The sequence below is a fragment of the Monodon monoceros genome, unplaced genomic scaffold, assembly GCF_005190385.1.
Source record: "Monodon monoceros isolate NGI ecotype Baffin Bay Population unplaced genomic scaffold, NGI_Narwhal_1 Super_Scaffold_18, whole genome shotgun sequence".
Lineage (NCBI taxonomy): Eukaryota > Metazoa > Chordata > Mammalia > Artiodactyla > Monodontidae > Monodon > Monodon monoceros.
Window position 1 is genome coordinate 1805887 of NW_021703774.1, and position 13036 is coordinate 1818922.

At 41.3% G+C, this 13036-nt stretch overlaps 1 long non-coding RNA gene across 3 annotated transcripts in view; it reads right to left on the reverse strand.

The window, feature by feature from the left end:
* The window catches only part of LOC114898101, a 21054-nt gene extending 8113 nt beyond the window's left edge, over window positions 1-12941 (reverse strand). For all 3 annotated transcript variants that reach the window (XR_003794284.1, XR_003794283.1, XR_003794285.1), the window contains exon 1: window positions 12635-12941. This is a non-coding gene — a long non-coding RNA (uncharacterized LOC114898101). The remainder of the gene's footprint in view (window positions 1-12634) is intronic.
* Window positions 12942-13036: the final 95 nt, after the last annotated feature.

Sequence of the window (13036 nt, forward strand, 5' to 3'; positions counted from 1 at the left end):
CCCGTGAGCCGTGGCCGCTGAGCCTGCGCGTCCGGAGCCTGTGCTCCGCAACGGGAGAGGCCACAGCGGTGAGAGGCCCGCGTACGGCAAAAAAAAAAAAAAAGAATGGTCTTAAACCCAAGAACTTCTATACTTAATTCTAAGAAGTTACCTCGCTGAGACAAACCATTGAAACGAATAACTTTCTTTTTTCTTACGACTAGAAACGCTTGTTCACTGCAGGGGATACAGATGAACAAAAAGATAAAAACCAGCATAAGCTCACCTTCCAGGAAGAGCTACTATTAACACTTTAGAAAGCTTTCTTGAGATTCACATACCGTACAATTCACCCATTTTAAGTGTATAGTTAAATATTTTAAAATATGTGTACTGGGTTGTACAACCATCACCACAATATAATTTTAGAACATTCCATTACCCCAAAAAGAAACCCATTAGCCATCACTTCCCATTTTTCCCTACCACACAGCGCCCCCTACTCAGCCCTAGACAACCACTGATCTGCTTCCTGTCTCTGTAAATTTGCTTATTCTGGACCTTTAATATAAGTGGAATCACAATATGTGGTCTTTTGTGACTGACCTCTTTCGCTTCGCTTAATGTTTCCAAGATTCATGCAAATTGTAGCATGTATCGGTACTTAATTTTTTATTGCTGAATAATATTCCAATGTATGGATATGCCACTTTTTAAAAATCCATTTATAACACACACTGGATTGTTTCCAGGTTTTGATGGTCGGGAATAATGCTGCTATGAATATTCCTGTACAAGTTTTTGTTTGAACACCTGTTTTTGAGTCTCTTGGAGTGTAGGAGTAGAATTTCTGGGTTACATGGTGACTCTATGCTTAACATTTTGAGCAACTGCTAGACTGCTTTCCAGAATGGTTGTGTACCACTTTACACTCCCATCACCAATGTAAGAAGGTTCCAGTTTCTCCATATAACACTTTTTATTGTCTGTCATTTTTCTCTTTTAAATAGCAATCCTAATTGGTGTGAAGTGGTACCTCCTTGTGGTTTTGATTTGTATTTCCCTAATAAATAATGGTGTTGAGCGTTTTTTTCTTATGTTTATTGGCTATTTGTATATCTTCTATGGAGAAATGTCTATTCAAACTGTTTGCCCTTTTAAAAATTGGGTTACTTTTCTTTTTATTGTTGGGCTGTCAGACTTCTTTATATACTCTGGATATAAGCCTCTTATCAGATATGTGAATTACAAATCATTTCTCCCAATCTGTGAGCTGTCTTTTCACTTTCTTCACGTCATTTCTAGCACAAAAATTTTAAACTGATCTTTTTCTTTTGTCCCTTGTGCTTTTGGTGTCATATCTAAGAAGGTTTTGCCTAACCCAAGGTCATGAAGATCACTCCTATGTTTTCTTCTAGGAGTTTTAACATCTTAGCTCTTACATTTGAGTCTATCCATTTTGAGTGAATTTTTGTGTATAGTGTGAGGCAGGGACCCACCTTCATTTTTTGCATGTGGATATCTGGTCCCACCACCATTTACTGAAAAGACTATTCTTTCCCCTATTGAATTTTCTTGGCACTCTTATTGAAAAACAGTTGACCATAAATGTAAGGATTTATTTCTGGACTTTCAATTTTATTCCACTGATCTAAATGTCTACTATTAATATTTGCCACAACTCCTCCCTCTTTTTTTCTGGGTATTTATTAATATTTTTCAAAATAATTGGATCATACTAAATACAGTTTTTAACCTTTTTTTTTTAAAGAAATCACTAACATCCTCTCATGTCATTAAATATTCAACATAAGTTTTAATGGCTGCCTTTTATTCCATTGTACAGATATACAATATTAATTTAATTCCCTTTTGGTGAATATTTAGGCTGTTACCACAACAACATTATCATCAAATGACGTAAAAAAAATACACCCAAAATACACCTTATGTGTATCAGTAATTAGTTTATAAGGAAAAAACCTAGAGTGGGAATTGCTATGTAAGAATATTTTTAAGTCCTTGATACATATAAGAGCTTAAGCGTCCCTCAGTATAGACAGAGATTACTGTTTTGAAATCTTGACTAATTCTAAATTCACATTTTATCATAGACTTACACAAAGAGGGACATCTCAAAACTAATAGTTTTTGATAGCTTGACTTAAAGTCAAATAACCAACACTTCCCCCGTCTTAAAAATCTCAGTTTAATGTTATTTTCTTCTCCTATATGAAGTACTGATTTGTTTTGCTGCACTAGGTAAACTGTCACTGAAAGTGAACATTTCAAATGAAGCAACTGAACGAAACCACCAAGGTTTGTGGCAGGTGTGCCGAAGTTAACCCCACAGTACAGAATCTAAGTTGGATACGATGCGAAAGGAAGACAGAAGATGGCATACATGTTGGGAGAAAATAGAGAAATTAGTAGACTAGTGGTCCCAGTGTGGTTGAAAAATGATCACGGCAGGAAAAGTAGGGCAGGGAAAGCTGGGAGGAAGGAAGATTATTGCCAGATAAAAGAATATCTGAATTACCGCTCTCAATTTGTCCACTGCTGAGAAATTTAGAGTTGCCTTGGAAAAACTGAAGATCTCTTGAGGGGACTTAGCTGGTGGTCCAGTGGTTAAGAACCTGCCTGCCAATGCAGGGGACGTGGGTTCGATCTCTGGTCGGGAAGATCCGACATGCCGTGGAGCCACCAAGCCTGTGCGCCACAACTACTGAGCCCACATGCCGCAAGTACTTAAGTCCGTGCGCCCTAGAGCCCGTGTGCCACAACTACTGAGCCTGCATGCTGAAACTACTGAAGCTCGCGTGCCTAGAGCCCATGCTCCGCAACAAGAGAAGCCACAATGAGAAGCCCGCGCACCGCAACGAAGAGTAGGCCCTGCTCGCTGCAACTAGAGAAAGCCCGCGCACAGCAATGAAGACTCAACACAGCCAAAAAAAATAAATATTTAAAAAAGAAAAAAAAAAGATCTCTTGAGAATATAATGTCCCAGAAACAGGCCTAATCTTGAAAGGGACAGTCCACGCAGCATCTTTCCCTCTGGAAAATGGACGGACACTGGCAGATTTCTAAGTGTTCCAACGGGCACGGCTCTTGTATGACGTCTTCAGAGTATACCAGCTTTGCAGTGTTTAATCTAATGAAAACTGTATGTACCTCCCTTCGCTAAGGTCTACATATGCAGACTTTATAGTGTAGGGGACCAAAATTTCCACCCCAAAATGTCTCTTTGGGATATGGATTATTTTGAGCTGAAAACAATCAAGGCCAAAAGACGCAGGGAGAAACTCTGACCTTCCCCCAGCTGCCTAAAAGAATTTCGATAGAGGGCCTGTTCCCAAAATAGAGCTATCGCCAGAGATCTCTGCAAAGAATACGGGCCGGGCCGGTGTGGTGGGGAAGTCGGCAGGGCCTGGAGACCAGAGTCCGCTCTGTCCCATCATGTCTGCTGGCTCAGCAAACTCGCTCACCGAGCATTTGCTTTTCCATCTCCATGTAAATGGCCTTCCTCCCCTTTGAGGTCCCAAACCACTACCCGCAACTTCCTCTTTTGTCTTTAGTTGAAGACGGTATTTAAGGTGAGGGTTTTGGCCGTTTGGGGGAGTTACTCAGTTTTTGTGGATCTCTCCCATGAAGACATGTTATGAAACTTTGCGTGATTTTCTCCTGTTAATGTTTCATGTCAATTTAATTCTTAGACCATCCAGAAGAACCTAGAAGGGTAGACGGAAATTTCTTCCTCCCTGACAATCGCTCAGTACCAGTCTACTTTTTCTAACCATCCAATGACTTTGTAAGTTCGAGGGTTTTTTAAAGATTTTTTTTGATGTGGACCATTTTTAAAGTCTTTATTGAATTTGTTACAATATTGCTTCTGTTTTATGTTTTGGTTTTTTGGCCGCTGGGCATGTGGGATCTTAGCTCCCTGACCAGGGATAGAACCCGCACCCCCTGCATTGGAAGGCGAAATCTTAACCACTGGACCGCCAGGGAAGTCCCATAAGTTCAAGTTTTAGGATCAAGTTTTAGATTTGTAACACACACCTAGTTTTAACTAGACACCTCCTAATTTGGCATCCCAGAAGCCTCACTGCCAAGACTTATGTAGTTCTGTGAATAGATCTGTGCCAGGAGTTTGGGCAGAAGGAATAATATGATTACCAAGATCATTAACTCTATGATGTGTTCAAGATTAGTAGGAAGACGTTTCTAAAGTTATTAACAATAAAATATTTATCACACTATTGTATGTATTAAATTCATCTCTATAAAAGCTTTAATCTTCCTGCTTTGCTCTGTGGTTAGAATAAAGCAACTCGAGTGTCAACCATGGTTCCTTGCTTTCACCCTCCACATCCAGTCAACCAGGGAGAGCTAGTAACTCTACTTCTTACGCATCTCTCGATTCCGTCCACTCCTCTGTACCCCCATGGCCTCTACCTGAGTTCAGGCCACCGTCTGCTCCAGCCTGAAATTATTACCTCAGCTTCCTCCCTCAGTTTTACGCCCAATAATCTTTCCTCCACACTGCAGCATGAATGAGAAATAAACCATTGTTGTTGTCGTGTGCCACTGAGACTTGGGGTCACTTGTTACTGCAGCATAACCTGGCCTAAGCAGATAATACCTAACTTCTTTCAGTTCCTTGGATGTGCCGTACTCTCACTTTGGGCCTTTCCCTCCTCCTCTTTTTCCTGTTTCAATTGTCCCAATTTATCTTTGGCCTTTCAGATCTCGGCTTAGGTGTCATTTCCTCTGGAAGGCCTTCTCTTTCTCCCCATGTCTGGTTTGTGCTCCCATCCTACACGCTCCTCCAACATTCTGTACGTCCCCTGTACGTCCCCTGTCACAGCACCTACTGTGTAATTATCGCCCCACCTCTACTGTAAGACAGAGACTATGTCCCTCTTGTTCATCATTGTATTCCTACGCTCGCCATGTGGTAGATGCCAGAAATCCCTTGAATGAGTAAATCAATTTTTAGAACTTGAAGATTTTGTCATAGTGTTTATCGGGAAAAGTCACCGACAGCAGAAAGCAGTTGAGTCCAAGTTGTGGTCTGATTCATTGTGATGATACAAGTGAAAAAAGTATCCATGGCAGCCAAATGCTATCAACCTGTGCTTTCCTGTCTTCCCCTCGATGTAAGTTATACGGGTTTCCAAGCCTCCCATACTAAAGGAATAAGGAGTAATATATATATATTTATAACTGAATCACTTTGCTGTACACCCGAAACTAACACAACATTTTAAATCAACTATACCCCAATTAAAAAAAAAAAAAAGGAGTAGCTATAAACGAATAGGTGTGAGACTGAAGGTCCCCGGAATCGAAGAACGATAGGCATTATTATTTCTGTACATGTCTGAACAGCGCATGAGGATAACATACAGGTCGGCTCACATTCTTACAGCATTTCCGGTTCTAAGACACAGCCTAAGGCAAACTCTTAGCATGGTTATGCAGGATGTACGCATTCCACAACTCTTGTCTAACTGAGTCACCCTGGATAGTTTCCTGTCCCTCCCTGCCATAAAGCATAATGCACAAGAACAATGCATTCATCATGCCATCTGTGATCCCCATGTGAACCACCATGGGTAAGGCTTCCCGTGGTCCCACAATTAAAAGACCATCTGAAAACCATGTCGGTGAAGACGTTTTGTGCAGAAAGCAGGAGTCGCAGCTTAGGTTAATTAGACTGTGCTCTGGTGAGACCTAGGAGGAAATCTGACTCGGAGCTCATTACTAAAGAGCATACGGTGGGGTAGAGCCACATGTGAGGCCTGAGTGGTTCTGAGGTTGACTTATTAACACCAAAAGATGAAGGGCTTTATGTTTAATAGTAGGCTTCATGTAGCATGCCTAACTCACGTGCAGAAATGAGTTTAACTCACTAGGCTATATATTAAGAATGAAACATCCCACATGTAAAAATTGCCTAGTTTTTGAAATAGAAAAAACAGAAGAAAAAGACTAACTGGTTTTCTTAAAGTCATAGTAAGAAGAGGCATGTATACAGCAAGGGTCCAAATCTTCTATGAGAAACCTGATGAGCGTCAGGCAGGGCAGGGCTATGCAACACGTATTAGTTTGAACTATTTCTGAGGTTTCCAAAGGATTAGAAAGTGCTGGGAATGCTAGAAACGATGGTTAGAACCAAGTCCCTTGATTGAAAGTTAAGGGGACATGGTTTTAGGCCCAACGTAAAGCAGCACTTGTGCGGGCTTCCCTGGTGGCGCAGTGGTTGAGAGTCTGCCTGCCGATGCAGGGGACATGGGTTCGTGCCCCGGTCCGGGAAGATCCTACGTGCCACGGAGCGGCTGGGCCCGTGAGCCATGGCCACTGAGCCTGCGCGTCCGGAGCCTGTGCTCCGCAACAGGAGAGGCCTACTTTATAAGATTGTACTGAGAATTAAACATAATGTTTGTAAAATGCTTTGCACAATGCTGGCTAATTAAATGGTAATTATAATCAAGCAGAGATCTCCAATGAAGAACTGGGCTTCCCTGTAAGGTAAGAAGTTCACTGCCTCTAAAAGTACTTAATAAGTCAACTGGTCATGTGCAGTAACACAACTCCTCCTGTTTGGGTACGGAGAGTGGCAGGGGCTATGATTGGACTCTGGTAAATGTATTCAAATCTAAGATTCTAAGACATACTGATGCTTAAATTTCTTTGTATACACTGATTCTAAAATAAAATGGCCCCCAAATACACAAAACTAAAATTGCTGGAACTACAGGGAAAAATGGACAGATCCACCATTTTAATAAGAGATTGACTGACCTATTTTATCCATTCATGGGTGATAGATAGGCATACTGATAGGCAAATCTGAACATGAGCGTTAGTAAAGGTGTAAAACGTCTGAACTACCAAGCTTGCTTTATTTGATACACATCCCTACACCTATCTACCTGCTGGTGAAATCAACATTCTTCTTTGGTTTAGACTATTTCTAAAAATTGACCATGGACCAGCTCATACAGCAAGCCTCAAGGATCTTTGATTCTCTGGCCACAGTGCAACAAATTTATATGAACAAAACATAAATATATTTTGAATTAAAAAGTCCTGGGCTTCCCTGGTGGCGCAGTGGTTGAGAGTCTGCCTGCTAATGCAGGGGACACGGGTTCGAGCCCTGGTCTGGGGGGATCCCACATGCCGCGGAGCGACTAGGCCCGTGAGCCACGGCCGCTGAGCCTGCGCGTCTGGAGCCTGTGCTCCGCAACAACAGAGGCCACGACAGTGAGAGGCCCGCGCACCGCGATGAAGAGTGGCCCCCGCTGGCCACAACTAGAGAAAGCCCTCGCACAGAAACGAAGACCCAACACAGCCAAAAATAAAAATAAATAAATTAAAAGTCCTTAAATAACTCATGGTTTAAAGAAGAAATAACAATGGACATTTTAATATACCAGAACTGAATAAAAATACTATGTATCAAAACTTGTGGGATGCAGAAAAAGCAGTATTTGAGGAAAACTTACAGCCTTAGATGCTTATATTAGAAAAACAGAAAGATTAAAGATGAATATGCTAAACTCATTAACTGAAAAATAGAATAATCTGAAGACAGTAGTAGAGAGAGAAAAAACATAAAGCAGTGAAACAGAAAACAAACTTGCAATAAAGAGGATCAACAAGGTCAAAAGTTGATTCTTGGAAAACGTACAATGAGACAAACTTTTTGGTGAGATGGATTAAGAAAAAAAATGAGAGAAAGATCAAGTCAGTATTAATGAAAAAGAGACATATTATATATAAAATACATTTTAAAAAGATAAAATGAAGAACTTTCTGAAAGTAAATATGAAACAGTTGAAAAGAACATTAAAACACATATAACTTAGCAACACTGACCCAAGAATTCCTTAAGAAAGGCTGAATAGTTCTATGACTGTGAAAAACAATAAATCGAAAGGTAAAAATCTTTCTACCCACACAAAAAAAACTCGACACCCAGATAATTTATAGGGAGCTCTGCCAAACTTTCAGCAGACAGGTCATTTCAATATTATATAATTTATTCCAGAGAATAATGGAGGAAAAAAAGAAATATTCCCCAATTCATTCTTTGATGCCTGTAAAACCATGGATAGCGTGAGAAAGGAAAATTACAGATCAATTTTACTTATAAACATAAACTTAAAAATCCTAAACAAAATGTTAACATAAAATATGAGATATATAAAATATATTATGGACAAATTAGGCTTATTTCAGGAACGCAAAGGTGTTTAACATTTGAAAAACCTTTAAATTATAATTCTTCATATTGCTAGATAAGGGGGAAATGCTTTTGCTGATCTCAACAGATTAAAAAAGGAAAAAAGCATTTGATAAAATCCAGTACTCTTTCATGGTGAAACTTTTAGCAAATTCACAGTGAAACAGAACATCCTTAACTCGATAAAGGGTATTTGAAAAACCTGCAACACACGTCATTCCTAATGAGGAAACGTGTGAATTAAAGTATTTTAAAACCAGGAACTAGACAAGAATGTCTGCTATCATCACATGTATTCAACCCCGTGCTGGAGATGGTAGCCAGCATGATAAGGTAAGAGAAAGAAACGGAAAGGAAAAACAAAACTGTCATTACTTAAGATGTGACCCTCTAAATAGAAAACTAAAAATAATCTACATATTATTGGAAATATGAAGAGCATTTAGCAAGGTGGCTAAAATATCAATATGTGAAAATCAATTTCATTTTGATAAACCAGCAAATAATTCAAAAACATAAGTTTAAGGACTTCCGTGGTGGCGCAGTGGTTGAGAATCCGCCTGCCAATGCAGGGGACAGGGGTTTGATCCCTGGTCCGGGAAGATCTCACATGCTGCAGAGCAACTAAGCCCAAGCGCCACAACTACTGAGCCCGCACTTTAGGGCCTTCGTGCCACAACTACTGAGTCCATGTGCCACTACTACTGAACCCTGCACGCCTAGAGCCCATGCTCTGCAACGAGAAGCCACTGCAATAACTAAGAGTAGCCTCCACTCGTCACAACCAGAGAAAGCCCGCACACAGCAACAAAGACCCAACGCAGCCAAAAAAATAAAAAAATAAACAAAAAGTCACCAAAAAGTCTTATTAAAAACAGAAACATAAGTTTAAGACACATTTATGATAATAACATAAACTGTAATGAATGTAGAATAAATCTGACCAAAGATGAGCAAGTATCTCTAGAGAAAAGTAGAAATTCTATAGAAATCATTAAAGAAAACCTAAATAACTAGAGATATATAGCAAAATCTTACTATAGGAATTTCAATTCTCCCCCTAAATTGACCTACAGAACTAATGCATTTCCAATCATAATCACATCAGGACTTTTTTGTGGAAACTGACAAGTGGATCCTAAAATGTATATGCACGAAAAAAGGGCCAAGAATAGCCAAGCCAATCCTGAAGCAAACCTGCTCAACCAGACAGCAAAATGGCAGAAGGGTACTGGCACAGGGACAGAAAACTAGGAAGAGAATAGTGAGTCCAGAAACAGACGTTCACACTTTGGGGCCTTGATATATGACCAGAGATGGTACCACAGGTCACTGGAGAAAGGATTCTAGTCAATATATGGTGTTTGGACAGTTGGCTGGCTATCTGGAAAACAGGAAAGGAAAGGAAATGGATCCCTACTTCATACCAGACAAAACCCAATTCCCTATGGATTAATGATTTAAATGTAGACGGCAAAACTTTAAAATTTTCCCCCAAATTCTAAGAAATACCTTTCAGATAGCAGGGTGGACGAGGATATTTTTTACTCTTTGATAGACTTTATTTTCTAGAGCAGCTTTAGGTTCACAGCAAAACTTAGAAGGTACAGAGATGCCCCGTCTACCTGCTGCCCCTACACAGGCCCAGCCCCGCCATTATCAACGCACCCCCCCCACCAGATGGCACGTTTGCTTCAACGAACCTACAGACATGCATCACCATCACCCAGAGTCCATGGTTCACATTAGGGTTCACTCCACTTGTTGTACATTCCACGGGTTTGGACCAAGGTATAATGACATGTGTACCCCATGACAGTGTCACACAGAATAGTTTCACTGCCCTAAATATTCCCTGAGCTTTGCCCATTCATCCCTCCCTCCCCTCAACCCCTGGCAAGACCAGGATTTTTTTAAGACATCAAAGTTTGCTAATTACAAAGGAAAGGATAGACATATTTAACTACGCTAAACTTAATATTTATCTAAAGATAGTATAGAAACAAAGAAAGTGAAAAGATCTTGGACTGGACCCTGGCCTGGGGGTGCGGGGGATTGCTCGATATCATTGGTCCCCAACCTTTTTGGCACCAGGGACCGGTTTCGTGCAAGACAATTTTACCACGGACGGGGGTTGGGGGGGGTAGTGGGGAGATATGGTTCAGGCGGTAATGTCAGCCATGGAGAGCACAGATGCTGCTTCGCTCGCTCACCCACCCCTTACCTCCTGCTGTGTGGCCCGGGGGTTGGGGACTCCTGGTCTAAATGACATTATTGGAACAACTGATGAAATTTCAATGTGGACTGTATATTAGACGTATCATATCAGTGCTAAATTACCTACATTTGAAAACTGTTCTGTACCAACATAAGGAAACATCATTGTTTTCAGAGGTGCACGCTGCAACTTACTCTCAAATGGTTCAGCAAAAATAATTTATATATTGTCTCTCTTACACACAAATACAGCAAACTGTGAATCTACGTGAAGGGTATGCAGGAGTTCGTTGTATTAGTCCTGAAACTTTTCTGTAAGTTTGATATTTTTTTTTCAAAATCAGAAGTCAAAATTTTAAAAAAATATTTGAAAACACACGCTATAAACAGGGAGAAAATATTTGCAACACATACAATTGACAGAAGATTGGTATCCGCTTAGAAGAGGAAAAGAAACATGAATGAACAATCAGCACAAGAAAAAATGTTCGACATTATCAGTAATTAGAGAATGCAAATTAAGACCATAATCTTGTACCAATTTACTCTCAGTAGACTAGCAAAAATTCGGAAGTTTGACCAAAACAATGATTGGAAAGAATGTGGAATAACGGGAAAAGGCTGATCCGTGCTCCTGGCAGTATAGATTGGTACCAGCACTTTGAAAACATTTTGGCATCATCGTGTAAAGCTGTATACCCCACCCCTCTGACCCAGTCCTGTTACTCCTAGGTTCAAATGAGACAAGTGCAAGAGGTGTGCACAGGAAGGCCCTTGCCAGCCTTGTGAGTATCACGCAGGCAGGCTCAGGTTTTGTCGGGCATGAGCTTACGTAATTGGAGAAAAATCACAACAAATTGTAAATGTGACAAAACCCAGGAAAGTACCATATTAGTTTTTAAGTTAACTGTCTCACACACCTCTATACCCTTTTCCTTCATTCTTTTGGCTGCATAGACTTAATCCCCTCTTTATATGACAATGATTTCCATAATATCATTTTCCATAGAGAAAATGAGAAGATTGCCCTTCTTCTAACATAGTTCACTGAACATTATTATTAATATTTGGGATGTAGAAAACATGTGTCTTCACATCCAGACAGACTCACTGTAGTTCTGTTATAGGGTTATGACCTACAAACTCAGAGAATCTGACAAATTTTACTTTGTGTGATTCTCATCATTAAAGAAAACATGTAAAGTGCATTTATAAACATAGAAGCATGACTACGTTCCTGACAGGAGAGAACTTCCAGGTCAGAACTGGATCCTCCACTTACAATTTTACACACCTGAGTTTTTTCAGATTAGCTTCCAGCTCCCTACATTTCAAACTAGGTTTCTGCCCCAACACACACATAGGTCAGGTGCTGGATGTTGTGGGACATTCCTGTTCTGATATGACCATCTGTTCATGCACCTTCCTACCCTGGGGTGAAAAGCAAGAGCCTGACATTAAAGACTGCAAACCTCACACATACTCTCCACTGAACTCAAACGCATCCCTGATGCAACCCACCTTGGCTCAACCCCAAATGCCTGCAGCCGTGTATCACCCAAGCTGAAAAGGGCTGAAGGAGGGGGCGCAGGAATGTAAAGAGAAAGTGGCCCTCTTCCATCGTGGTTTAAATGTCTTCCTTCTGTAGATTTTACAAAAACATATGACCATGGGAACACACTGCCAAGGCTCTTCTTTCGGGTCGATGGGAGAGACCCATGGGAGGGGCCCTGAAACTCCAATTTCATTAGCTTCATGGTCAGTTTGCCTCCAATAATAACAAAATACTGGAGACAAGTGTCCACAGAAAAATGGATAAACAACTGGACATAAACGACTTCACAGAAACGCAATGTTACAGCAGTGAAAATAAATGTTCTACAGCTTGCTTACACTTAACAGCTTGGGTGAATCAAAGAAACGTTCAACGATAAAAGCAAATCCCACCAGACTGTGTATCATTTGTATAAAGCTCAAAAAGAGAAAAGTCAAACAATATATCCTTTGGGAATGCCTCCACCTATAATCAAATGACTAAGAATGTCAAGGAGAGACAAAGTTCAGGACAGGGGTGGTCGAGGGAAGAAGCAAGGGGTAGCTACAACCCGGGAAGCGCCCGTATATATGCTCCACGTGGATAATGTGGAGTCACAGGCTTCCGTTTTCTCAGTGTGCTTTAAAACTTACATATTTGCTCAACATGTGATTTCGTGTGCATCCAGTATTAGCCTGAAAGCGCTGGAAGTCCTGGAGCCCCGCGTCCCTCCTTCCGGTCCCGCGCTTTCCCCGTCACTTCACTGCCAGCGGCTCGGGGACCAGCTCCAGCGAAGTGCGACCCCCGGGACCCACCCGGCACGTGACTGTGTGACTATCCCCGCAGTAGGGTGGGGCGGGTGGAAAGGTCCAGAGTATCTCACGTGCACACTAAACCTGCTCCGTTAATTCCAGTTATTCGCCGGCTAGAAGCAGATCAGGGTTCGAGGCCCACGGGGCCTCACCCACTGCCCGCAACACCCCCCCTCCCCCCGCCTCCAAGCTTGCGGACCCCCCCACTCCCACCCCCGTCCCCGCCCCTTTCCCGGCGCCTCG